Below are 22,221 nucleotides of genomic sequence, written 5' to 3'. Positions count from 1 at the left end.
ACCTACAAATTACAAAAAGTATATCACATTGTTGAAGAGATGCATGTTTATTGTTGTTTTAACGTTGGATATGAAAGGCATTTAGACAATATTATCAAACATGATTCCGTTTCATGGTTGCTAAATTAGTGTTGATCAACATTTAACAATTGGCATACTTTTGTTTGTAATTTAGCCGTTGAAATACAGGTGCTAACCAAACATGTTAGATTTACCAGTGAAGAAAAGTAAAGTTCCCTTTAGGTTTTAGGAACCTCTCTTGCCAATGCTAAGAACTGCTTCAATTTTAGAAAAAGAAACTTCTGATTATCTTTGACACGTTTTAAAGGATTAGGAAAAAGTTGAAAAGCAGCTTACGGCCATACCTCTCTGGTTCCGCCCGATCTCGTCTGATCTCGGAAGCTAAGCAGAGCAGGGCCTGGTTAGTACCTGGATGGAAGACCGCCTGGGAATCCCAGGTGCCGTAAGCTTTTTCACTTCTCTCTCTGAAAGCCGCCCAGCGCCGTAGCTTGTACACCTACACAATTGTAAAAAGTTGATCACATTGTAGAAGAGATGCAATAGGAAGAAGATGAAAGGTGGCTTACGTCCATACCATCGTCAGGCCATTTGAGGTGGCGGGGACTGCAATTGCCATCCACCGATTGGCTGGGACTCCTGGGCGGGTCTTCTCTAGTCCATCCAATTTTCGCCATAGGATGTCACAGCCTTCTTTGCATACCCTTATTTAACCCACAAAAAGATGCCAACGGCAGGCGTGACATAATTTTTTGACGCATTATAAAGGATTAGGAAAAAGATAAAAAGCAGCTTACGGCCATACCTCTCTGGTTCCGCCCGATCTCGTCTGATCTCGGAAGCTAAGCAGAGCAGGGCCTGGTTAGTACCTGGATGGAAGACCGCCTGGGAATCCCAGGTGCCGTAAGCTTTTTCACTTCTCTCTGAAAGCTGCAGAGCGCCGCAGATTGTACACCTACAAATTACAAAAAGTATATCACATTGTTGAAGAGATGCATGTTTATTGTTGTTTTAACGTTGGATATGAAAGGCATTTAGACAATATTATCAAACATGATTCCGTTTCATGGTTGCTAAATTAGTGTTGATCAACATTTAACAATTGGCATACTTTTGTTTGTAATTTAGCCGTTGAAATACAGGTGCTAACCAAACATGTTAGATTTACCAGTGAAGAAAAGTAAAGTTCCCTTTAGGTTTTAGGAACCTCTCTTGCCAATGCTAAGAACTGCTTCAATTTTAGAAAAAGAAACTTCTGATTATCTTTGACACGTTTTAAAGGATTAGGAAAAAGTTGAAAAGCAGCTTACGGCCATACCTCTCTGGTTCCGCCCGATCTCGTCTGATCTCGGAAGCTAAGCAGAGCAGGGCCTGGTTAGTACCTGGATGGAAGACCGCCTGGGAATCCCAGGTGCCGTAAGCTTTTTCACTTCTCTCTGAAAGCTGCAGAGCGCCGCAGATTGTACACCTACAAATTACAAAAAGTATATCACATTGTTGAAGAGATGCATGTTTATTGTTGTTTTAACGTTGGATATGAAAGGCATTTAGACAATATTATCAAACATGATTCCGTTTCATGGTTGCTAAATTAGTGTTGATCAACATTTAACAATTGGCATACTTTTGTTTGTAATTTAGCCGTTGAAATACAGGTGCTAACCAAACATGTTAGATTTACCAGTGAAGAAAAGTAAAGTTCCCTTTAGGTTTTAGGAACCTCTCTTGCCAATGCTAAGAACTGCTTCAATTTTAGAAAAAGAAACTTCTGATTATCTTTGACACGTTTTAAAGGATTAGGAAAAAGTTGAAAAGCAGCTTACGGCCATACCTCTCTGGTTCCGCCCGATCTCGTCTGATCTCGGAAGCTAAGCAGAGCAGGGCCTGGTTAGTACCTGGATGGAAGACCGCCTGGGAATCCCAGGTGCCGTAAGCTTTTTCACTTCTCTCTGAAAGCTGCAGAGCGCCGCAGATTGTACACCTACAAATTACAAAAAGTATATCACATTGTTGAAGAGATGCATGTTTATTGTTGTTTTAACGTTGGATATGAAAGGCATTTAGACAATATTATCAAACATGATTCCGTTTCATGGTTGCTAAATTAGTGTTGATCAACATTTAACAATTGGCATACTTTTGTTTGTAATTTAGCCGTTGAAATACAGGTGCTAACCAAACATGTTAGATTTACCAGTGAAGAAAAGTAAAGTTCCCTTTAGGTTTTAGGAACCTCTCTTGCCAATGCTAAGAACTGCTTCAATTTTAGAAAAAGAAACTTCTGATTATCTTTGACACGTTTTAAAGGATTAGGAAAAAGTTGAAAAGCAGCTTACGGCCATACCTCTCTGGTTCCGCCCGATCTCGTCTGATCTCGGAAGCTAAGCAGAGCAGGGCCTGGTTAGTACCTGGATGGAAGACCGCCTGGGAATCCCAGGTGCCGTAAGCTTTTTCACTTCTCTCTCTGAAAGCCGCCCAGCGCCGTAGCTTGTACACCTACACAATTGTAAAAAGTTGATCACATTGTAGAAGAGATGCAATAGGAAGAAGATGAAAGGTGGCTTACGTCCATACCATCGTCAGGCCATTTGAGGTGGCGGGGACTGCAATTGCCATCCACCGATTGGCTGGGACTCCTGGGCGGGTCTTCTCTAGTCCATCCAATTTTCGCCATAGGATGTCACAGCCTTCTTTGCATACCCTTATTTAACCCACAAAAAGATGCCAACGGCAGGCGTGACATAATTTTTTGACGCATTATAAAGGATTAGGAAAAAGATAAAAAGCAGCTTACGGCCATACCTCTCTGGTTCCGCCCGATCTCGTCTGATCTCGGAAGCTAAGCAGAGCAGGGCCTGGTTAGTACCTGGATGGAAGACCGCCTGGGAATCCCAGGTGCCGTAAGCTTTTTCACTTCTCTCTGAAAGCTGCAGAGCGCCGCAGATTGTACACCTACAAATTACAAAAAGTATATCACATTGTTGAAGAGATGCATGTTTATTGTTGTTTTAACGTTGGATATGAAAGGCATTTAGACAATATTATCAAACATGATTCCGTTTCATGGTTGCTAAATTAGTGTTGATCAACATTTAACAATTGGCATACTTTTGTTTGTAATTTAGCCGTTGAAATACAGGTGCTAACCAAACATGTTAGATTTACCAGTGAAGAAAAGTAAAGTTCCCTTTAGGTTTTAGGAACCTCTCTTGCCAATGCTAAGAACTGCTTCAATTTTAGAAAAAGAAACTTCTGATTATCTTTGACACGTTTTAAAGGATTAGGAAAAAGTTGAAAAGCAGCTTACGGCCATACCTCTCTGGTTCCGCCCGATCTCGTCTGATCTCGGAAGCTAAGCAGAGCAGGGCCTGGTTAGTACCTGGATGGAAGACCGCCTGGGAATCCCAGGTGCCGTAAGCTTTTTCACTTCTCTCTCTGAAAGCCGCCCAGCGCCGTAGCTTGTACACCTACACAATTGTAAAAAGTTGATCACATTGTAGAAGAGATGCAATAGGAAGAAGATGAAAGGTGGCTTACGTCCATACCATCGTCAGGCCATTTGAGGTGGCGGGGACTGCAATGGCCATCCACCGATTGGCTGGGACTCCTGGGCGGGTCTTCTCTAGTCCATCCAATTTTCGCCATAGGATGTCACAGCCTTCTTTGCATACCCTTATTTAACCCACAAAAAGATGCCAACGGCAGGCGTGACATAATTTTTTGACGCATTATAAAGGATTAGGAAAAAGATAAAAAGCAGCTTACGGCCATACCTCTCTGGTTCCGCCCGATCTCGTCTGATCTCGGAAGTTAAGCAGAGCAGGGCCTGGTTAGTACCTGGATGGAAGACCGCCTGGGAATCCCAGGTGCCGTAAGCTTTTTCACTTCTCTCTGAAAGCTGCAGAGCGCCGCAGATTGTACACCTACAAATTACAAAAAGTATATCACATTGTTGAAGAGATGCATGTTTATTGTTGTTTTAACGTTGGATATGAAAGGCATTTAGACAATATTATCAAACATGATTCCGTTTCATGGTTGCTAAATTAGTGTTGATCAACATTTAACAATTGGCATACTTTTGTTTGTAATTTAGCCGTTGAAATACAGGTGCTAACCAAACATGTTAGATTTACCAGTGAAGAAAAGTAAAGTTCCCTTTAGGTTTTAGGAACCTCTCTTGCCAATGCTAAGAACTGCTTCAATTTTAGAAAAAGAAACTTCTGATTATCTTTGACACGTTTTAAAGGATTAGGAAAAAGATGAAAAGCAGCTTACGGCCATACCTCTCTGGTTCCGCCCGATCTCGTCTGATCTCGGAAGCTAAGCAGAGCAGGGCCTGGTTAGTACCTGGATGGAAGACCGCCTGGGAATCCCAGGTGCCGTAAGCTTTTTCACTTCTCTCTCTGAAAGCCGCCCAGCGCCGTAGCTTGTACACCTACACAATTGTAAAAAGTTGATCACATTGTAGAAGAGATGCAATAGGAAGAAGATGAAAGGTGGCTTACGTCCATACCATCGTCAGGCCATTTGAGGTGGCGGGGACTGCAATTGCCATCCACCGATTGGCTGGGACTCCTGGGCGGGTCTTCTCTAGTCCATCCAATTTTCGCCATAGGATGTCACAGCCTTCTTTGCATACCCTTATTTAACCCACAAAAAGATGCCAACGGCAGGCGTGACATAATTTTTTGACGCATTATAAAGGATTAGGAAAAAGATAAAAAGCAGCTTACGGCCATACCTCTCTGGTTCCGCCCGATCTCGTCTGATCTCGGAAGCTAAGCAGAGCAGGGCCTGGTTAGTACCTGGATGGAAGACCGCCTGGGAATCCCAGGTGCCGTAAGCTTTTTCACTTCTCTCTGAAAGCTGCAGAGCGCCGCAGATTGTACACCTACAAATTACAAAAAGTATATCACATTGTTGAAGAGATGCATGTTTATTGTTGTTTTAACGTTGGATATGAAAGGCATTTAGACAATATTATCAAACATGATTCCGTTTCATGGTTGCTAAATTAGTGTTGATCAACATTTAACAATTGGCATACTTTTGTTTGTAATTTAGCCGTTGAAATACAGGTGCTAACCAAACATGTTAGATTTACCAGTGAAGAAAAGTAAAGTTCCCTTTAGGTTTTAGGAACCTCTCTTGCCAATGCTAAGAACTGCTTCAATTTTAGAAAAAGAAACTTCTGATTATCTTTGACACGTTTTAAAGGATTAGGAAAAAGTTGAAAAGCAGCTTACGGCCATACCTCTCTGGTTCCGCCCGATCTCGTCTGATCTCGGAAGCTAAGCAGAGCAGGGCCTGGTTAGTACCTGGATGGAAGACCGCCTGGGAATCCCAGGTGCCGTAAGCTTTTTCACTTCTCTCTGAAAGCTGCAGAGCGCCGCAGATTGTACACCTACAAATTACAAAAAGTATATCACATTGTTGAAGAGATGCATGTTTATTGTTGTTTTAACGTTGGATATGAAAGGCATTTAGACAATATTATCAAACATGATTCCGTTTCATGGTTGCTAAATTAGTGTTGATCAACATTTAACAATTGGCATACTTTTGTTTGTAATTTAGCCGTTGAAATACAGGTGCTAACCAAACATGTTAGATTTACCAGTGAAGAAAAGTAAAGTTCCCTTTAGGTTTTAGGAACCTCTCTTGCCAATGCTAAGAACTGCTTCAATTTTAGAAAAAGAAACTTCTGATTATCTTTGACACGTTTTAAAGGATTAGGAAAAAGTTGAAAAGCAGCTTACGGCCATACCTCTCTGGTTACGCCCGATCTCGTCTGATCTCGGAAGCTAAGCAGAGCAGGGCCTGGTTAGTACCTGGATGGAAGACCGCCTGGGAATCCCAGGTGCCGTAAGCTTTTTCACTTCTCTCTGAAAGCTGCAGAGCGCCGCAGATTGTACACCTACAAATTACAAAAAGTATATCACATTGTTGAAGAGATGCATGTTTATTGTTGTTTTAACGTTGGATATGAAAGGCATTTAGACAATATTATCAAACATGATTCCGTTTCATGGTTGCTAAATTAGTGTTGATCAACATTTAACAATTGGCATACTTTTGTTTGTAATTTAGCCGTTGAAATACAGGTGCTAACCAAACATGTTAGATTTACCAGTGAAGAAAAGTAAAGTTCCCTTTAGGTTTTAGGAACCTCTCTTGCCAATGCTAAGAACTGCTTCAATTTTAGAAAAAGAAACTTCTGATTATCTTTGACACGTTTTAAAGGATTAGGAAAAAGTTGAAAAGCAGCTTACGGCCATACCTCTCTGGTTCCGCCCGATCTCGTCTGATCTCGGAAGCTAAGCAGAGCAGGGCCTGGTTAGTACCTGGATGGAAGACCGCCTGGGAATCCCAGGTGCCGTAAGCTTTTTCACTTCTCTCTCTGAAAGCCGCCCAGCGCCGTAGCTTGTACACCTACACAATTGTAAAAAGTTGATCACATTGTAGAAGAGATGCAATAGGAAGAAGATGAAAGGTGGCTTACGTCCATACCATCGTCAGGCCATTTGAGGTGGCGGGGACTGCAATTGCCATCCACCGATTGGCTGGGACTCCTGGGCGGGTCTTCTCTAGTCCATCCAATTTTCGCCATAGGATGTCACAGCCTTCTTTGCATACCCTTATTTAACCCACAAAAAGATGCCAACGGCAGGCGTGACATAATTTTTTGACGCATTATAAAGGATTAGGAAAAAGATAAAAAGCAGCTTACGGCCATACCTCTCTGGTTCCGCCCGATCTCGTCTGATCTCGGAAGCTAAGCAGAGCAGGGCCTGGTTAGTACCTGGATGGAAGACCGCCTGGGAATCCCAGGTGCCGTAAGCTTTTTCACTTCTCTCTGAAAGCTGCAGAGCGCCGCAGATTGTACACCTACAAATTACAAAAAGTATATCACATTGTTGAAGAGATGCATGTTTATTGTTGTTTTAACGTTGGATATGAAAGGCATTTAGACAATATTATCAAACATGATTCCGTTTCATGGTTGCTAAATTAGTGTTGATCAACATTTAACAATTGGCATACTTTTGTTTGTAATTTAGCCGTTGAAATACAGGTGCTAACCAAACATGTTAGATTTACCAGTGAAGAAAAGTAAAGTTCCCTTTAGGTTTTAGGAACCTCTCTTGCCAATGCTAAGAACTGCTTCAATTTTAGAAAAAGAAACTTCTGATTATCTTTGACACGTTTTAAAGGATTAGGAAAAAGTTGAAAAGCAGCTTACGGCCATACCTCTCTGGTTCCGCCCGATCTCGTCTGATCTCGGAAGCTAAGCAGAGCAGGGCCTGGTTAGTACCTGGATGGAAGACCGCCTGGGAATCCCAGGTGCCGTAAGCTTTTTCACTTCTCTCTGAAAGCTGCAGAGCGCCGCAGATTGTACACCTACAAATTACAAAAAGTATATCACATTGTTGAAGAGATGCATGTTTATTGTTGTTTTAACGTTGGATATGAAAGGCATTTAGACAATATTATCAAACATGATTCCGTTTCATGGTTGCTAAATTAGTGTTGATCAACATTTAACAATTGGCATACTTTTGTTTGTAATTTAGCCGTTGAAATACAGGTGCTAACCAAACATGTTAGATTTACCAGTGAAGAAAAGTAAAGTTCCCTTTAGGTTTTAGGAACCTCTCTTGCCAATGCTAAGAACTGCTTCAATTTTAGAAAAAGAAACTTCTGATTATCTTTGACACGTTTTAAAGGATTAGGAAAAAGTTGAAAAGCAGCTTACGGCCATACCTCTCTGGTTCCGCCCGATCTCGTCTGATCTCGGAAGCTAAGCAGAGCAGGGCCTGGTTAGTACCTGGATGGAAGACCGCCTGGGAATCCCAGGTGCCGTAAGCTTTTTCACTTCTCTCTCTGAAAGCCGCCCAGCGCCGTAGCTTGTACACCTACACAATTGTAAAAAGTTGATCACATTGTAGAAGAGATGCAATAGGAAGAAGATGAAAGGTGGCTTACGTCCATACCATCGTCAGGCCATTTGAGGTGGCGGGGACTGCAATGGCCATCCACCGATTGGCTGGGACTCCTGTGCGGGTCTTCTCTAGTCCATCCAATTTTCGCCATAGGATGTCACAGCCTTCTTTGCATACCCTTATTTAACCCACACAAAGATGCCAACGGCAGGCGTGACATAATTTTTTGACGCATTATAAAGGATTAGGAAAAAGATAAAAAGCAGCTTACGGCCATACCTCTCTGGTTCCGCCCGATCTCGTCTGATCTCGGAAGCTAAGCAGAGCAGGGCCTGGTTAGTACCTGGATGGAAGACCGCCTGGGAATCCCAGGTGCCGTAAGCTTTTTCACTTCTCTCTCTGAAAGCCGCCCAGCGCCGTAGCTTGTACACCTACACAATTGTAAAAAGTTGATCACATTGTAGAAGAGATGCAATAGGAAGAAGATGAAAGGTGGCTTACGTCCATACCATCGTCAGGCCATTTGAGGTGGCGGGGACTGCAATGGCCATCCACCGATTGGCTGGGACTCCTGGGCGGGTCTTCTCTAGTCCATCCAATTTTCGCCATAGGATGTCACAGCCTTCTTTGCATACCCTTATTTAACCCACACAAAGATGCCAATGGCAGGCGTGACATAATTTTTTGACGCATTATAAAGGATTAGGAAAAAGATAAAAAGCAGCTTACGGCCATACCTCTCTGGTTCCGCCCGATCTCGTCTGATCTCGGAAGCTAAGCAGAGCAGGGCCTGGTTAGTACCTGGATGGAAGACCGCCTGGGAATCCCAGGTGCCGTAAGCTTTTTCACTTCTCTCTCTGAAAGCCGCCCAGCGCCGTAGCTTGTACACCTACACAATTGTAAAAAGTTGATCACATTGTAGAAGAGATGCAATAGGAAGAAGATGAAAGGTGGCTTACGTCCATACCATCGTCAGGCCATTTGAGGTGGCGGGGACTGCAATTGCCATCCACCGATTGGCTGGGACTCCTGGGCGGGTCTTCTCTAGTCCATCCAATTTTCGCCATAGGATGTCACAGCCTTCTTTGCATACCCTTATTTAACCCACAAAAAGATGCCAACGGCAGGCGTGACATAATTTTTTGACGCATTATAAAGGATTAGGAAAAAGATAAAAAGCAGCTTACGGCCATACCTCTCTGGTTCCGCCCGATCTCGTCTGATCTCGGAAGCTAAGCAGAGCAGGGCCTGGTTAGTACCTGGATGGAAGACCGCCTGGGAATCCCAGGTGCCGTAAGCTTTTTCACTTCTCTCTGAAAGCTGCAGAGCGCCGCAGATTGTACACCTACAAATTACAAAAAGTATATCACATTGTTGAAGAGATGCATGTTTATTGTTGTTTTAACGTTGGATATGAAAGGCATTTAGACAATATTATCAAACATGATTCCGTTTCATGGTTGCTAAATTAGTGTTGATGAACATTTAACAATTGGCATACTTTTGTTTGTAATTTAGCCGTTGAAATACAGGTGCTAACCAAACATGTTAGATTTACCAGTGAAGAAAAGTAAAGTTCCCTTTAGGTTTTAGGAACCTCTCTTGCCAATGCTAAGAACTGCTTCAATTTTAGAAAAAGAAACTTCTGATTATCTTTGACACGTTTTAAAGGATTAGGAAAAAGTTGAAAAGCAGCTTACGGCCATACCTCTCTGGTTCCGCCCGATCTCGTCTGATCTCGGAAGCTAAGCAGAGCAGGGCCTGGTTAGTACCTGGATGGAAGACCGCCTGGGAATCCCAGGTGCCGTAAGCTTTTTCACTTCTCTCTGAAAGCTGCAGAGCGCCGCAGATTGTACACCTACAAATTACAAAAAGTATATCACATTGTTGAAGAGATGCATGTTTATTGTTGTTTTAACGTTGGATATGAAAGGCATTTAGACAATATTATCAAACATGATTCCGTTTCATGGTTGCTAAATTAGTGTTGATCAACATTTAACAATTGGCATACTTTTGTTTGTAATTTAGCCGTTGAAATACAGGTGCTAACCAAACATGTTAGATTTACCAGTGAAGAAAAGTAAAGTTCCCTTTAGGTTTTAGGAACCTCTCTTGCCAATGCTAAGAACTGCTTCAATTTTAGAAAAAGAAACTTCTGATTATCTTTGACACGTTTTAAAGGATTAGGAAAAAGTTGAAAAGCAGCTTACGGCCATACCTCTCTGGTTACGCCCGATCTCGTCTGATCTCGGAAGCTAAGCAGAGCAGGGCCTGGTTAGTACCTGGATGGAAGACCGCCTGGGAATCCCAGGTGCCGTAAGCTTTTTCACTTCTCTCTGAAAGCTGCAGAGCGCCGCAGATTGTACACCTACAAATTACAAAAAGTATATCACATTGTTGAAGAGATGCATGTTTATTGTTGTTTTAACGTTGGATATGAAAGGCATTTAGACAATATTATCAAACATGATTCCGTTTCATGGTTGCTAAATTAGTGTTGATCAACATTTAACAATTGGCATACTTTTGTTTGTAATTTAGCCGTTGAAATACAGGTGCTAACCAAACATGTTAGATTTACCAGTGAAGAAAAGTAAAGTTCCCTTTAGGTTTTAGGAACCTCTCTTGCCAATGCTAAGAACTGCTTCAATTTTAGAAAAAGAAACTTCTGATTATCTTTGACACGTTTTAAAGGATTAGGAAAAAGTTGAAAAGCAGCTTACGGCCATACCTCTCTGGTTCCGCCCGATCTCGTCTGATCTCGGAAGCTAAGCAGAGCAGGGCCTGGTTAGTACCTGGATGGAAGACCGCCTGGGAATCCCAGGTGCCGTAAGCTTTTTCACTTCTCTCTCTGAAAGCCGCCCAGCGCCGTAGCTTGTACACCTACACAATTGTAAAAAGTTGATCACATTGTAGAAGAGATGCAATAGGAAGAAGATGAAAGGTGGCTTACGTCCATACCATCGTCAGGCCATTTGAGGTGGCGGGGACTGCAATTGCCATCCACCGATTGGCTGGGACTCCTGGGCGGGTCTTCTCTAGTCCATCCAATTTTCGCCATAGGATGTCACAGCCTTCTTTGCATACCCTTATTTAACCCACAAAAAGATGCCAACGGCAGGCGTGACATAATTTTTTGACGCATTATAAAGGATTAGGAAAAAGATAAAAAGCAGCTTACGGCCATACCTCTCTGGTTCCGCCCGATCTCGTCTGATCTCGGAAGTTAAGCAGAGCAGGGCCTGGTTAGTACCTGGATGGAAGACCGCCTGGGAATCCCAGGTGCCGTAAGCTTTTTCACTTCTCTCTGAAAGCTGCAGAGCGCCGCAGATTGTACACCTACAAATTACAAAAAGTATATCACATTGTTGAAGAGATGCATGTTTATTGTTGTTTTAACGTTGGATATGAAAGGCATTTAGACAATATTATCAAACATGATTCCGTTTCATGGTTGCTAAATTAGTGTTGATCAACATTTAACAATTGGCATACTTTTGTTTGTAATTTAGCCGTTGAAATACAGGTGCTAACCAAACATGTTAGATTTACCAGTGAACAAAAGTAAAGTTCCCTTTAGGTTTTAGGAACCTCTCTTGCCAATGCTAAGAACTGCTTCAATTTTAGAAAAAGAAACTTCTGATTATCTTTGACACGTTTTAAAGGATTAGGAAAAAGATGAAAAGCAGCTTACGGCCATACCTCTCTGGTTCCGCCCGATCTCGTCTGATCTCGGAAGCTAAGCAGAGCAGGGCCTGGTTAGTACCTGGATGGAAGACCGCCTGGGAATCCCAGGTGCCGTAAGCTTTTTCACTTCTCTCTCTGAAAGCCGCCCAGCGCCGTAGCTTGTACACCTACACAATTGTAAAAAGTTGATCACATTGTAGAAGAGATGCAATAGGAAGAAGATGAAAGGTGGCTTACGTCCATACCATCGTCAGGCCATTTGAGGTGGCGGGGACTGCAATTGCCATCCACCGATTGGCTGGGACTCCTGGGCGGGTCTTCTCTAGTCCATCCAATTTTCGCCATAGGATGTCACAGCCTTCTTTGCATACCCTTATTTAACCCACAAAAAGATGCCAACGGCAGGCGTGACATAATTTTTTGACGCATTATAAAGGATTAGGAAAAAGATAAAAAGCAGCTTACGGCCATACCTCTCTGGTTCCGCCCGATCTCGTCTGATCTCGGAAGTTAAGCAGAGCAGGGCCTGGTTAGTACCTGGATGGAAGACCGCCTGGGAATCCCAGGTGCCGTAAGCTTTTTCACTTCTCTCTGAAAGCTGCAGAGCGCCGCAGATTGTACACCTACAAATTACAAAAAGTATATCACATTGTTGAAGAGATGCATGTTTATTGTTGTTTTAACGTTGGATATGAAAGGCATTTAGACAATATTATCAAACATGATTCCGTTTCATGGTTGCTAAATTAGTGTTGATCAACATTTAACAATTGGCATACTTTTGTTTGTAATTTAGCCGTTGAAATACAGGTGCTAACCAAACATGTTAGATTTACCAGTGAACAAAAGTAAAGTTCCCTTTAGGTTTTAGGAACCTCTCTTGCCAATGCTAAGAACTGCTTCAATTTTAGAAAAAGAAACTTCTGATTATCTTTGACACGTTTTAAAGGATTAGGAAAAAGATGAAAAGCAGCTTACGGCCATACCTCTCTGGTTCCGCCCGATCTCGTCTGATCTCGGAAGCTAAGCAGAGCAGGGCCTGGTTAGTACCTGGATGGAAGACCGCCTGGGAATCCCAGGTGCCGTAAGCTTTTTCACTTCTCTCTCTGAAAGCCGCCCAGCGCCGTAGCTTGTACACCTACACAATTGTAAAAAGTTGATCACATTGTAGAAGAGATGCAATAGGAAGAAGATGAAAGGTGGCTTACGTCCATACCATCGTCAGGCCATTTGAGGTGGCGGGGACTGCAATTGCCATCCACCGATTGGCTGGGACTCCTGGGCGGGTCTTCTCTAGTCCATCCAATTTTCGCCATAGGATGTCACAGCCTTCTTTGCATACCCTTATTTAACCCACAAAAAGATGCCAACGGCAGGCGTGACATAATTTTTTGACGCATTATAAAGGATTAGGAAAAAGATAAAAAGCAGCTTACGGCCATACCTCTCTGGTTCCGCCCGATCTCGTCTGATCTCGGAAGTTAAGCAGAGCAGGGCCTGGTTAGTACCTGGATGGAAGACCGCCTGGGAATCCCAGGTGCCGTAAGCTTTTTCACTTCTCTCTCTGAAAGCCGCCCAGCGCCGTAGCTTGTACACCTACACAATTGTAAAAAGTTGATCACATTGTAGAAGAGATGCAATAGGAAGAAGATGAAAGGTGGCTTACGTCCATACCATCGTCAGGCCATTTGAGGTGGCGGGGACTGCAATGGCCATCCACCGATTGGCTGGGACTCCTGGGCGGGTCTTCTCTAGTCCATCCAATTTTCGCCATAGGATGTCACAGCCTTCTTTGCATACCCTTATTTAACCCACACAAAGATGCCAACGGCAGGCGTGACATAATTTTTTGACGCATTATAAAGGATTAGGAAAAAGATAAAAAGCAGCTTACGGCCATACCTCTCTGGTTCCGCCCGATCTCGTCTGATCTCGGAAGCTAAGCAGAGCAGGGCCTGGTTAGTACCTGGATGGAAGACCGCCTGGGAATCCCAGGTGCCGTAAGCTTTTTCACTTCTCTCTCTGAAAGCCGCCCAGCGCCGTAGCTTGTACACCTACACAATTGTAAAAAGTTGATCACATTGTAGAAGAGATGCAATAGGAAGAAGATGAAAGGTGGCTTACGTCCATACCATCGTCAGGCCATTTGAGGTGGCGGGGACTGCAATGGCCATCCACCGATTGGCTGGGACTCCTGGGCGGGTCTTCTCTAGTCCATCCAATTTTCGCCATAGGATGTCACAGCCTTCTTTGCATACCCTTATTTAACCCACACAAAGATGCCAATGGCAGGCGTGACATAATTTTTTGACGCATTATAAAGGATTAGGAAAAAGATAAAAAGCAGCTTACGGCCATACCTCTCTGGTTCCGCCCGATCTCGTCTGATCTCGGAAGCTAAGCAGAGCAGGGCCTGGTTAGTACCTGGATGGAAGACCGCCTGGGAATCCCAGGTGCCGTAAGCTTTTTCACTTCTCTCTGAAAGCTGCAGAGCGCCGCAGATTGTACACCTACAAATTACAAAAAGTATATCACATTGTTGAAGAGATGCATGTTTATTGTTGTTTTAACGTTGGATATGAAAGGCATTTAGACAATATTATCAAACATGATTCCGTTTCATGGTTGCTAAATTAGTGTTGATCAACATTTAACAATTGGCATACTTTTGTTTGTAATTTAGCCGTTGAAATACAGGTGCTAACCAAACATGTTAGATTTACCAGTGAACAAAAGTAAAGTTCCCTTTAGGTTTTAGGAACCTCTCTTGCCAATGCTAAGAACTGCTTCAATTTTAGAAAAAGAAACTTCTGATTATCTTTGACACGTTTTAAAGGATTAGGAAAAAGATGAAAAGCAGCTTACGGCCATACCTCTCTGGTTCCGCCCGATCTCGTCTGATCTCGGAAGCTAAGCAGAGCAGGGCCTGGTTAGTACCTGGATGGAAGACCGCCTGGGAATCCCAGGTGCCGTAAGCTTTTTCACTTCTCTCTCTGAAAGCCGCCCAGCGCCGTAGCTTGTACACCTACACAATTGTAAAAAGTTGATCACATTGTAGAAGAGATGCAATAGGAAGAAGATGAAAGGTGGCTTACGTCCATACCATCGTCAGGCCATTTGAGGTGGCGGGGACTGCAATGGCCATCCACCGATTGGCTGGGACTCCTGGGCGGGTCTTCTCTAGTCCATCCAATTTTCGCCATAGGATGTCACAGCCTTCTTTGCATACCCTTATTTAACCCACACAAAGATGCCAACGGCAGGCGTGACATAATTTTTTGACGCATTATAAAGGATTAGGAAAAAGATAAAAAGCAGCTTACGGCCATACCTCTCTGGTTCCGCCCGATCTCGTCTGATCTCGGAAGCTAAGCAGAGCAGGGCCTGGTTAGTACCTGGATGGAAGACCGCCTGGGAATCCCAGGTGCCGTAAGCTTTTTCACTTCTCTCTCTGAAAGCCGCCCAGCGCCGTAGCTTGTACACCTACACAATTGTAAAAAGTTGATCACATTGTAGAAGAGATGCAATAGGAAGAAGATGAAAGGTGGCTTACGTCCATACCATCGTCAGGCCATTTGAGGTGGCGGGGACTGCAATGGCCATCCACCGATTGGCTGGGACTCCTGGGCGGGTCTTCTCTAGTCCATCCAATTTTCGCCATAGGATGTCACAGCCTTCTTTGCATACCCTTATTTAACCCACACAAAGATGCCAATGGCAGGCGTGACATAATTTTTTGACGCATTATAAAGGATTAGGAAAAAGATAAAAAGCAGCTTACGGCCATACCTCTCTGGTTCCGCCCGATCTCGTCTGATCTCGGAAGCTAAGCAGAGCAGGGCCTGGTTAGTACCTGGATGGAAGACCGCCTGGGAATCCCAGGTGCCGTAAGCTTTTTCACTTCTCTCTGAAAGCTGCAGAGCGCCGCAGATTGTACACCTACAAATTACAAAAAGTATATCACATTGTTGAAGAGATGCATGTTTATTGTTGTTTTAACGTTGGATATGAAAGGCATTTAGACAATATTATCAAACATGATTCCGTTTCATGGTTGCTAAATTAGTGTTGATCAACATTTAACAATTGGCATACTTTTGTTTGTAATTTAGCCGTTGAAATACAGGTGCTAACCAAACATGTTAGATTTACCAGTGAACAAAAGTAAAGTTCCCTTTAGGTTTTAGGAACCTCTCTTGCCAATGCTAAGAACTGCTTCAATTTTAGAAAAAGAAACTTCTGATTATCTTTGACACGTTTTAAAGGATTAGGAAAAAGATGAAAAGCAGCTTACGGCCATACCTCTCTGGTTCCGCCCGATCTCGTCTGATCTCGGAAGCTAAGCAGAGCAGGGCCTGGTTAGTACCTGGATGGAAGACCGCCTGGGAATCCCAGGTGCCGTAAGCTTTTTCACTTCTCTCTCTGAAAGCCGCCCAGCGCCGTAGCTTGTACACCTACACAATTGTAAAAAGTTGATCACATTGTAGAAGAGATGCAATAGGAAGAAGATGAAAGGTGGCTTACGTCCATACCATCGTCAGGCCATTTGAGGTGGCGGGGACTGCAATTGCCATCCACCGATTGGCTGGGACTCCTGGGCGGGTCTTCTCTAGTCCATCCAATTTTCGCCATAGGATGTCACAGCCTTCTTTGCATACCCTTATTTAACCCACAAAAAGATGCCAACGGCAGGCGTGACATAATTTTTTGACGCATTATAAAGGATTAGGAAAAAGATAAAAAGCAGCTTACGGCCATACCTCTCTGGTTCCGCCCGATCTCGTCTGATCTCGGAAGTTAAGCAGAGCAGGGCCTGGTTAGTACCTGGATGGAAGACCGCCTGGGAATCCCAGGTGCCGTAAGCTTTTTCACTTCTCTCTGAAAGCTGCAGAGCGCCGCAGATTGTACACCTACAAATTACAAAAAGTATATCACATTGTTGAAGAGATGCATGTTTATTGTTGTTTTAACGTTGGATATGAAAGGCATTTAGACAATATTATCAAACATGATTCCGTTTCATGGTTGCTAAATTAGTGTTGATCAACATTTAACAATTGGCATACTTTTGTTTGTAATTTAGCCGTTGAAATACAGGTGCTAACCAAACATGTTAGATTTACCAGTGAAGAAAAGTAAAGTTCCCTTTAGGTTTTAGGAACCTCTCTTGCCAATGCTAAGAACTGCTTCAATTTTAGAAAAAGAAACTTCTGATTATCTTTGACACGTTTTAAAGGATTAGGAAAAAGTTGAAAAGCAGCTTACGGCCATACCTCTCTGGTTCCGCCCGATCTCGTCTGATCTCGGAAGCTAAGCAGAGCAGGGCCTGGTTAGTACCTGGATGGAAGACCGCCTGGGAATCCCAGGTGCCGTAAGCTTTTTCACTTCTCTCTGAAAGCTGCAGAGCGCCGCAGATTGTACACCTACAAATTACAAAAAGTATATCACATTGTTGAAGAGATGCATGTTTATTGTTGTTTTAACGTTGGATATGAAAGGCATTTAGACAATATTATCAAACATGATTCCGTTTCATGGTTGCTAAATTAGTGTTGATCAACATTTAACAATTGGCATACTTTTGTTTGTAATTTAGCCGTTGAAATACAGGTGCTAACCAAACATGTTAGATTTACCAGTGAAGAAAAGTAAAGTTCCCTTTAGGTTTTAGGAACCTCTCTTGCCAATGCTAAGAACTGCTTCAATTTTAGAAAAAGAAACTTCTGATTATCTTTGACACGTTTTAAAGGATTAGGAAAAAGTTGAAAAGCAGCTTACGGCCATACCTCTCTGGTTCCGCCCGATCTCGTCTGATCTCGGAAGCTAAGCAGAGCAGGGCCTGGTTAGTACCTGGATGGAAGACCGCCTGGGAATCCCAGGTGCCGTAAGCTTTTTCACTTCTCTCTCTGAAAGCCGCCCAGCGCCGTAGCTTGTACACCTACACAATTGTAAAAAGTTGATCACATTGTAGAAGAGATGCAATAGGAAGAAGATGAAAGGTGGCTTACGTCCATACCATCGTCAGGCCATTTGAGGTGGCGGGGACTGCAATGGCCATCCACCGATTGGCTGGGACTCCTGGGCGGGTCTTCTCTAGTCCATCCAATTTTCGCCATAGGATGTCACAGCCTTCTTTGCATACCCTTATTTAACCCACACAAAGATGCCAACGGCAGGCGTGACATAATTTTTTGACGCATTATAAACGATTAGGAAAAAGATAAAAAGCAGCTTACGGCCATACCTCTCTGGTTCCGCCCGATCTCGTCTGATCTCGGAAGCTAAGCAGAGCAGGGCCTGGTTAGTACCTGGATGGAAGACCGCCTGGGAATCCCAGGTGCCGTAAGCTTTTTCACTTCTCTCTCTGAAAGCCGCCCAGCGCCGTAGCTTGTACACCTACACAATTGTAAAAAGTTGATCACATTGTAGAAGAGATGCAATAGGAAGAAGATGAAAGGTGGCTTACGTCCATACCATCGTCAGGCCATTTGAGGTGGCGGGGACTGCAATGGCCATCCACCGATTGGCTGGGACTCCTGGGCGGGTCTTCTCTAGTCCATCCAATTTTCGCCATAGGATGTCACAGCCTTCTTTGCATACCCTTATTTAACCCACACAAAGATGCCAACGGCAGGCGTGACATAATTTTTTGACGCATTATAAAGGATTAGGAAAAAGATAAAAAGCAGCTTACGGCCATACCTCTCTGGTTCCGCCCGATCTCGTCTGATCTCGGAAGCTAAGCAGAGCAGGGCCTGGTTAGTACCTGGATGGAAGACCGCCTGGGAATCCCAGGTGCCGTAAGCTTTTTCACTTCTCTCTGAAAGCTGCAGAGCGCCGCAGATTGTACACCTACAAATTACAAAAAGTATATCACATTGTTGAAGAGATGCATGTTTATTGTTGTTTTAACGTTGGATATGAAAGGCATTTAGACAATATTATCAAACATGATTCCGTTTCATGGTTGCTAAATTAGTGTTGATCAACATTTAACAATTGGCATACTTTTGTTTGTAATTTAGCCGTTGAAATACAGGTGCTAACCAAACATGTTAGATTTACCAAAGAAGAAAAGTAAAGTTCCCTTTAGGTTTTAGGAACCTCTCTTGCCAATGCTAAGAACTGCTTCAATTTTAGAAAAAGAAACTTCTGATTATCTTTGACACGTTTTAAAGGATTAGGAAAAAGATGAAAAGCAGCTTACGGCCATACCTCTCTGGTTCCGCCCGATCTCGTCTGATCTCGGAAGCTAAGCAGAGCAGGGCCTGGTTAGTACCTGAATGGAAGACCGCCTGGGAATCCCAGGTGCCGTAAGCTTTTTCACTTCTCTCTCTGAAAGCCGCCCAGCGCCGTAGCTTGTACACCTACACAATTGTAAAAAGTTGATCACATTGTAGAAGAGATGCAATAGGAAGAAGATGAAAGGTGGCTTACGTCCATACCATCGTCAGGCCATTTGAGGTGGCGGGGACTGCAATGGCCATCCACCGATTGGCTGGGACTCCTGGGCGGGTCTTCTCTAGTCCATCCAATTTTCGCCATAGGATGTCACAGCCTTCTTTGCATACCCTTATTTAACCCACACAAAGATGCCAACGGCAGGCGTGACATAATTTTTTGACGCATTATAAAGGATTAGGAAAAAGATAAAAAGCAGCTTACGGCCATACCTCTCTGGTTCCGCCCGATCTCGTCTGATCTCGGAAGCTAAGCAGAGCAGGGCCTGGTTAGTACCTGGATGGAAGACCGCCTGGGAATCCCAGGTGCCGTAAGCTTTTTCACTTCTCTCTGAAAGCTGCAGAGCGCCGCAGATTGTACACCTACAAATTACAAAAAGTATATCACATTGTTGAAGAGATGCATGTTTATTGTTGTTTTAACGTTGGATATGAAAGGCATTTAGACAATATTATCAAACATGATTCCGTTTCATGGTTGCTAAATTAGTGTTGATCAACATTTAACAATTGGCATACTTTTGTTTGTAATTTAGCCGTTGAAATACAGGTGCTAACCAAACATGTTAGATTTACCAAAGAAGAAAAGTAAAGTTCCCTTTAGGTTTTAGGAACCTCTCTTGCCAATGCTAAGAACTGCTTCAATTTTAGAAAAAGAAACTTCTGATTATCTTTGACACGTTTTAAAGGATTAGGAAAAAGATGAAAAGCAGCTTACGGCCATACCTCTCTGGTTCCGCCCGATCTCGTCTGATCTCGGAAGCTAAGCAGAGCAGGGCCTGGTTAGTACCTGGATGGAAGACCGCCTGGGAATCCCAGGTGCCGTAAGCTTTTTCACTTCTCTCTCTGAAAGCCGCCCAGCGCCGTAGCTTGTACACCTACACAATTGTAAAAAGTTGATCACATTGTAGAAGAGATGCAATAGGAAGAAGATGAAAGGTGGCTTACGTCCATACCATCGTCAGGCCATTTGAGGTGGCGGGGACTGCAATGGCCATCCACCGATTGGCTGGGACTCCTGGGCGGGTCTTCTCTAGTCCATCCAATTTTCGCCATAGGATGTCACAGCCTTCTTTGCATACCCTTATTTAACCCACACAAAGATGCCAACGGCAGGCGTGACATAATTTTTTGACGCATTATAAAGGATTAGGAAAAAGATAAAAAGCAGCTTACGGCCATACCTCTCTGGTTCCGCCCGATCTCGTCTGATCTCGGAAGCTAAGCAGAGCAGGGCCTGGTTAGTACCTGGATGGAAGACCGCCTGGGAATCCCAGGTGCCGTAAGCTTTTTCACTTCTCTCTGAAAGCTGCAGAGCGCCGCAGATTGTACACCTACAAATTACAAAAAGTATATCACATTGTTGAAGAGATGCATGTTTATTGTTGTTTTAACGTTGGATATGAAAGGCATTTAGACAATATTATCAAACATGATTCCGTTTCATGGTTGCTAAATTAGTGTTGATCAACATTTAACAATTGGCATACTTTTGTTTGTAATTTAGCCGTTGAAATACAGGTGCTAACCAAACATGTTAGATTTACCAAAGAAGAAAAGTAAAGTTCCCTTTAGGTTTTAGGAACCTCTCTTGCCAATGCTAAGAACTGCTTCAATTTTAGAAAAAGAAACTTCTGATTATCTTTGACACGTTTTAAAGGATTAGGAAAAAGATGAAAAGCAGCTTACGGCCATACCTCTCTGGTTCCGCCCGATCTCGTCTGATCTCGGAAGCTAAGCAGAGCAGGGCCTGGTTAGTACCTGAATGGAAGACCGCCTGGGAATCCCAGGTGCCGTAAGCTTTTTCACTTCTCTCTCTGAAAGCCGCCCAGCGCCGTAGCTTGTACACCTACACAATTGTAAAAAGTTGATCACATTGTAGAAGAGATGCAATAGGAAGAAGATGAAAGGTGGCTTACGTCCATACCATCGTCAGGCCATTTGAGGTGGCGGGGACTGCAATGGCCATCCACCGATTGGCTGGGACTCCTGGGCGGGTCTTCTCTAGTCCATCCAATTTTCGCCATAGGATGTCACAGCCTTCTTTGCATACCCTTATTTAACCCACACAAAGATGCCAACGGCAGGCGTGACATAATTTTTTGACGCATTATAAAGGATTAGGAAAAAGATAAAAAGCAGCTTACGGCCATACCTCTCTGGTTCCGCCCGATCTCGTCTGATCTCGGAAGCTAAGCAGAGCAGGGCCTGGTTAGTACCTGGATGGAAGACCGCCTGGGAATCCCAGGTGCCGTAAGCTTTTTCACTTCTCTCTGAAAGCTGCAGAGCGCCGCAGATTGTACACCTACAAATTACAAAAAGTATATCACATTGTTGAAGAGATGCATGTTTATTGTTGTTTTAACGTTGGATATGAAAGGCATTTAGACAATATTATCAAACATGATTCCGTTTCATGGTTGCTAAATTAGTGTTGATCAACATTTAACAATTGGCATACTTTTGTTTGTAATTTAGCCGTTGAAATACAGGTGCTAACCAAACATGTTAGATTTACCAAAGAAGAAAAGTAAAGTTCCCTTTAGGTTTTAGGAACCTCTCTTGCCAATGCTAAGAACTGCTTCAATTTTAGAAAAAGAAACTTCTGATTATCTTTGACACGTTTTAAAGGATTAGGAAAAAGATGAAAAGCAGCTTACGGCCATACCTCTCTGGTTCCGCCCGATCTCGTCTGATCTCGGAAGCTAAGCAGAGCAGGGCCTGGTTAGTACCTGAATGGAAGACCGCCTGGGAATCCCAGGTGCCGTAAGCTTTTTCACTTCTCTCTCTGAAAGCCGCCCAGCGCCGTAGCTTGTACACCTACACAATTGTAAAAAGTTGATCACATTGTAGAAGAGATGCAATAGGAAGAAGATGAAAGGTGGCTTACGTCCATACCATCGTCAGGCCATTTGAGGTGGCGGGGACTGCAATGGCCATCCACCGATTGGCTGGGACTCCTGGGCGGGTCTTCTCTAGTCCATCCAATTTTCGCCATAGGATGTCACAGCCTTCTTTGCATACCCTTATTTAACCCACACAAAGATGCCAACGGCAGGCGTGACATAATTTTTTGACGCATTATAAAGGATTAGGAAAAAGATAAA

General features: G+C 43.5%; 45 non-coding genes across 45 annotated transcripts; all 45 read left to right on the top strand.

The window, feature by feature from the left end:
- Positions 1 to 351: 351 nt before the first annotated feature.
- Positions 352 to 470, top strand: LOC134110792 (5S ribosomal RNA). Its single transcript, XR_009944175.1, has one exon. It is a non-coding gene; the product is annotated as a 5S ribosomal RNA (ribosomal RNA).
- Positions 471 to 809: 339 nt separating this feature from the next.
- LOC134110791 (5S ribosomal RNA) lies at positions 810 to 928 on the top strand. The gene has a single exon (XR_009944174.1). It is a non-coding gene; the product is annotated as a 5S ribosomal RNA (ribosomal RNA).
- Positions 929 to 1,322: 394 nt separating this feature from the next.
- Positions 1,323 to 1,441, top strand: LOC134110790 (5S ribosomal RNA). Its single transcript, XR_009944173.1, has one exon. It is a non-coding gene; the product is annotated as a 5S ribosomal RNA (ribosomal RNA).
- Positions 1,442 to 1,835: 394 nt separating this feature from the next.
- LOC134110789 (5S ribosomal RNA) lies at positions 1,836 to 1,954 on the top strand. Its single transcript, XR_009944172.1, has one exon. It is a non-coding gene; the product is annotated as a 5S ribosomal RNA (ribosomal RNA).
- Positions 1,955 to 2,348: 394 nt separating this feature from the next.
- On the top strand, positions 2,349 to 2,467 carry LOC134110788 (5S ribosomal RNA). Its single transcript, XR_009944171.1, has one exon. It is a non-coding gene; the product is annotated as a 5S ribosomal RNA (ribosomal RNA).
- A 339-nt stretch (positions 2,468 to 2,806) lies between these two features.
- Positions 2,807 to 2,925, top strand: LOC134110786 (5S ribosomal RNA). The gene has a single exon (XR_009944169.1). It is a non-coding gene; the product is annotated as a 5S ribosomal RNA (ribosomal RNA).
- Positions 2,926 to 3,319: 394 nt separating this feature from the next.
- Positions 3,320 to 3,438, top strand: LOC134110785 (5S ribosomal RNA). Its single transcript, XR_009944168.1, has one exon. It is a non-coding gene; the product is annotated as a 5S ribosomal RNA (ribosomal RNA).
- A 339-nt stretch (positions 3,439 to 3,777) lies between these two features.
- LOC134111169 (5S ribosomal RNA) lies at positions 3,778 to 3,896 on the top strand. Its single transcript, XR_009944552.1, has one exon. It is a non-coding gene; the product is annotated as a 5S ribosomal RNA (ribosomal RNA).
- Positions 3,897 to 4,290: 394 nt separating this feature from the next.
- Positions 4,291 to 4,409, top strand: LOC134110784 (5S ribosomal RNA). Its single transcript, XR_009944167.1, has one exon. It is a non-coding gene; the product is annotated as a 5S ribosomal RNA (ribosomal RNA).
- Positions 4,410 to 4,748: 339 nt separating this feature from the next.
- Positions 4,749 to 4,867, top strand: LOC134110783 (5S ribosomal RNA). Its single transcript, XR_009944166.1, has one exon. It is a non-coding gene; the product is annotated as a 5S ribosomal RNA (ribosomal RNA).
- Positions 4,868 to 5,261: 394 nt separating this feature from the next.
- On the top strand, positions 5,262 to 5,380 carry LOC134110782 (5S ribosomal RNA). The gene has a single exon (XR_009944165.1). It is a non-coding gene; the product is annotated as a 5S ribosomal RNA (ribosomal RNA).
- A 394-nt stretch (positions 5,381 to 5,774) lies between these two features.
- Positions 5,775 to 5,893, top strand: LOC134111526 (5S ribosomal RNA). The gene has a single exon (XR_009944870.1). It is a non-coding gene; the product is annotated as a 5S ribosomal RNA (ribosomal RNA).
- A 394-nt stretch (positions 5,894 to 6,287) lies between these two features.
- Positions 6,288 to 6,406, top strand: LOC134110781 (5S ribosomal RNA). Its single transcript, XR_009944164.1, has one exon. It is a non-coding gene; the product is annotated as a 5S ribosomal RNA (ribosomal RNA).
- A 339-nt stretch (positions 6,407 to 6,745) lies between these two features.
- On the top strand, positions 6,746 to 6,864 carry LOC134110780 (5S ribosomal RNA). Its single transcript, XR_009944163.1, has one exon. It is a non-coding gene; the product is annotated as a 5S ribosomal RNA (ribosomal RNA).
- A 394-nt stretch (positions 6,865 to 7,258) lies between these two features.
- LOC134110779 (5S ribosomal RNA) lies at positions 7,259 to 7,377 on the top strand. Its single transcript, XR_009944162.1, has one exon. It is a non-coding gene; the product is annotated as a 5S ribosomal RNA (ribosomal RNA).
- Positions 7,378 to 7,771: 394 nt separating this feature from the next.
- Positions 7,772 to 7,890, top strand: LOC134110778 (5S ribosomal RNA). Its single transcript, XR_009944161.1, has one exon. It is a non-coding gene; the product is annotated as a 5S ribosomal RNA (ribosomal RNA).
- Positions 7,891 to 8,229: 339 nt separating this feature from the next.
- Positions 8,230 to 8,348, top strand: LOC134110777 (5S ribosomal RNA). The gene has a single exon (XR_009944160.1). It is a non-coding gene; the product is annotated as a 5S ribosomal RNA (ribosomal RNA).
- Positions 8,349 to 8,687: 339 nt separating this feature from the next.
- Positions 8,688 to 8,806, top strand: LOC134110775 (5S ribosomal RNA). The gene has a single exon (XR_009944158.1). It is a non-coding gene; the product is annotated as a 5S ribosomal RNA (ribosomal RNA).
- Positions 8,807 to 9,145: 339 nt separating this feature from the next.
- On the top strand, positions 9,146 to 9,264 carry LOC134110774 (5S ribosomal RNA). Its single transcript, XR_009944157.1, has one exon. It is a non-coding gene; the product is annotated as a 5S ribosomal RNA (ribosomal RNA).
- Positions 9,265 to 9,658: 394 nt separating this feature from the next.
- Positions 9,659 to 9,777, top strand: LOC134110773 (5S ribosomal RNA). Its single transcript, XR_009944156.1, has one exon. It is a non-coding gene; the product is annotated as a 5S ribosomal RNA (ribosomal RNA).
- A 394-nt stretch (positions 9,778 to 10,171) lies between these two features.
- LOC134110669 (5S ribosomal RNA) lies at positions 10,172 to 10,290 on the top strand. Its single transcript, XR_009944053.1, has one exon. It is a non-coding gene; the product is annotated as a 5S ribosomal RNA (ribosomal RNA).
- Positions 10,291 to 10,684: 394 nt separating this feature from the next.
- On the top strand, positions 10,685 to 10,803 carry LOC134110772 (5S ribosomal RNA). Its single transcript, XR_009944155.1, has one exon. It is a non-coding gene; the product is annotated as a 5S ribosomal RNA (ribosomal RNA).
- Positions 10,804 to 11,142: 339 nt separating this feature from the next.
- Positions 11,143 to 11,261, top strand: LOC134111058 (5S ribosomal RNA). The gene has a single exon (XR_009944441.1). It is a non-coding gene; the product is annotated as a 5S ribosomal RNA (ribosomal RNA).
- Positions 11,262 to 11,655: 394 nt separating this feature from the next.
- LOC134110771 (5S ribosomal RNA) lies at positions 11,656 to 11,774 on the top strand. Its single transcript, XR_009944154.1, has one exon. It is a non-coding gene; the product is annotated as a 5S ribosomal RNA (ribosomal RNA).
- A 339-nt stretch (positions 11,775 to 12,113) lies between these two features.
- On the top strand, positions 12,114 to 12,232 carry LOC134110948 (5S ribosomal RNA). The gene has a single exon (XR_009944331.1). It is a non-coding gene; the product is annotated as a 5S ribosomal RNA (ribosomal RNA).
- Positions 12,233 to 12,626: 394 nt separating this feature from the next.
- Positions 12,627 to 12,745, top strand: LOC134110770 (5S ribosomal RNA). Its single transcript, XR_009944153.1, has one exon. It is a non-coding gene; the product is annotated as a 5S ribosomal RNA (ribosomal RNA).
- Positions 12,746 to 13,084: 339 nt separating this feature from the next.
- LOC134110837 (5S ribosomal RNA) lies at positions 13,085 to 13,203 on the top strand. Its single transcript, XR_009944220.1, has one exon. It is a non-coding gene; the product is annotated as a 5S ribosomal RNA (ribosomal RNA).
- A 339-nt stretch (positions 13,204 to 13,542) lies between these two features.
- On the top strand, positions 13,543 to 13,661 carry LOC134110769 (5S ribosomal RNA). The gene has a single exon (XR_009944152.1). It is a non-coding gene; the product is annotated as a 5S ribosomal RNA (ribosomal RNA).
- A 339-nt stretch (positions 13,662 to 14,000) lies between these two features.
- On the top strand, positions 14,001 to 14,119 carry LOC134110768 (5S ribosomal RNA). Its single transcript, XR_009944151.1, has one exon. It is a non-coding gene; the product is annotated as a 5S ribosomal RNA (ribosomal RNA).
- A 394-nt stretch (positions 14,120 to 14,513) lies between these two features.
- Positions 14,514 to 14,632, top strand: LOC134110767 (5S ribosomal RNA). Its single transcript, XR_009944150.1, has one exon. It is a non-coding gene; the product is annotated as a 5S ribosomal RNA (ribosomal RNA).
- Positions 14,633 to 14,971: 339 nt separating this feature from the next.
- On the top strand, positions 14,972 to 15,090 carry LOC134110766 (5S ribosomal RNA). Its single transcript, XR_009944149.1, has one exon. It is a non-coding gene; the product is annotated as a 5S ribosomal RNA (ribosomal RNA).
- Positions 15,091 to 15,429: 339 nt separating this feature from the next.
- On the top strand, positions 15,430 to 15,548 carry LOC134110764 (5S ribosomal RNA). The gene has a single exon (XR_009944147.1). It is a non-coding gene; the product is annotated as a 5S ribosomal RNA (ribosomal RNA).
- Positions 15,549 to 15,942: 394 nt separating this feature from the next.
- On the top strand, positions 15,943 to 16,061 carry LOC134110763 (5S ribosomal RNA). Its single transcript, XR_009944146.1, has one exon. It is a non-coding gene; the product is annotated as a 5S ribosomal RNA (ribosomal RNA).
- A 339-nt stretch (positions 16,062 to 16,400) lies between these two features.
- On the top strand, positions 16,401 to 16,519 carry LOC134110725 (5S ribosomal RNA). Its single transcript, XR_009944109.1, has one exon. It is a non-coding gene; the product is annotated as a 5S ribosomal RNA (ribosomal RNA).
- Positions 16,520 to 16,913: 394 nt separating this feature from the next.
- Positions 16,914 to 17,032, top strand: LOC134110762 (5S ribosomal RNA). The gene has a single exon (XR_009944145.1). It is a non-coding gene; the product is annotated as a 5S ribosomal RNA (ribosomal RNA).
- Positions 17,033 to 17,426: 394 nt separating this feature from the next.
- LOC134110761 (5S ribosomal RNA) lies at positions 17,427 to 17,545 on the top strand. The gene has a single exon (XR_009944144.1). It is a non-coding gene; the product is annotated as a 5S ribosomal RNA (ribosomal RNA).
- Positions 17,546 to 17,884: 339 nt separating this feature from the next.
- On the top strand, positions 17,885 to 18,003 carry LOC134110760 (5S ribosomal RNA). Its single transcript, XR_009944143.1, has one exon. It is a non-coding gene; the product is annotated as a 5S ribosomal RNA (ribosomal RNA).
- A 339-nt stretch (positions 18,004 to 18,342) lies between these two features.
- On the top strand, positions 18,343 to 18,461 carry LOC134110759 (5S ribosomal RNA). The gene has a single exon (XR_009944142.1). It is a non-coding gene; the product is annotated as a 5S ribosomal RNA (ribosomal RNA).
- A 394-nt stretch (positions 18,462 to 18,855) lies between these two features.
- LOC134111116 (5S ribosomal RNA) lies at positions 18,856 to 18,974 on the top strand. The gene has a single exon (XR_009944499.1). It is a non-coding gene; the product is annotated as a 5S ribosomal RNA (ribosomal RNA).
- Positions 18,975 to 19,313: 339 nt separating this feature from the next.
- LOC134110758 (5S ribosomal RNA) lies at positions 19,314 to 19,432 on the top strand. The gene has a single exon (XR_009944141.1). It is a non-coding gene; the product is annotated as a 5S ribosomal RNA (ribosomal RNA).
- Positions 19,433 to 19,826: 394 nt separating this feature from the next.
- LOC134110757 (5S ribosomal RNA) lies at positions 19,827 to 19,945 on the top strand. Its single transcript, XR_009944140.1, has one exon. It is a non-coding gene; the product is annotated as a 5S ribosomal RNA (ribosomal RNA).
- A 339-nt stretch (positions 19,946 to 20,284) lies between these two features.
- Positions 20,285 to 20,403, top strand: LOC134110756 (5S ribosomal RNA). Its single transcript, XR_009944139.1, has one exon. It is a non-coding gene; the product is annotated as a 5S ribosomal RNA (ribosomal RNA).
- Positions 20,404 to 20,797: 394 nt separating this feature from the next.
- LOC134111115 (5S ribosomal RNA) lies at positions 20,798 to 20,916 on the top strand. The gene has a single exon (XR_009944498.1). It is a non-coding gene; the product is annotated as a 5S ribosomal RNA (ribosomal RNA).
- Positions 20,917 to 21,255: 339 nt separating this feature from the next.
- Positions 21,256 to 21,374, top strand: LOC134110755 (5S ribosomal RNA). The gene has a single exon (XR_009944138.1). It is a non-coding gene; the product is annotated as a 5S ribosomal RNA (ribosomal RNA).
- A 394-nt stretch (positions 21,375 to 21,768) lies between these two features.
- LOC134111114 (5S ribosomal RNA) lies at positions 21,769 to 21,887 on the top strand. Its single transcript, XR_009944497.1, has one exon. It is a non-coding gene; the product is annotated as a 5S ribosomal RNA (ribosomal RNA).
- The last annotated feature ends 334 nt before the right edge of the window (positions 21,888 to 22,221 follow it).

This window comes from Pungitius pungitius, unplaced genomic scaffold (assembly GCF_949316345.1).
Source record: "Pungitius pungitius unplaced genomic scaffold, fPunPun2.1 scaffold_29, whole genome shotgun sequence".
Lineage (NCBI taxonomy): Eukaryota > Metazoa > Chordata > Actinopteri > Perciformes > Gasterosteidae > Pungitius > Pungitius pungitius.
This window is presented reverse-complemented; position numbering and strand designations above follow the sequence as displayed.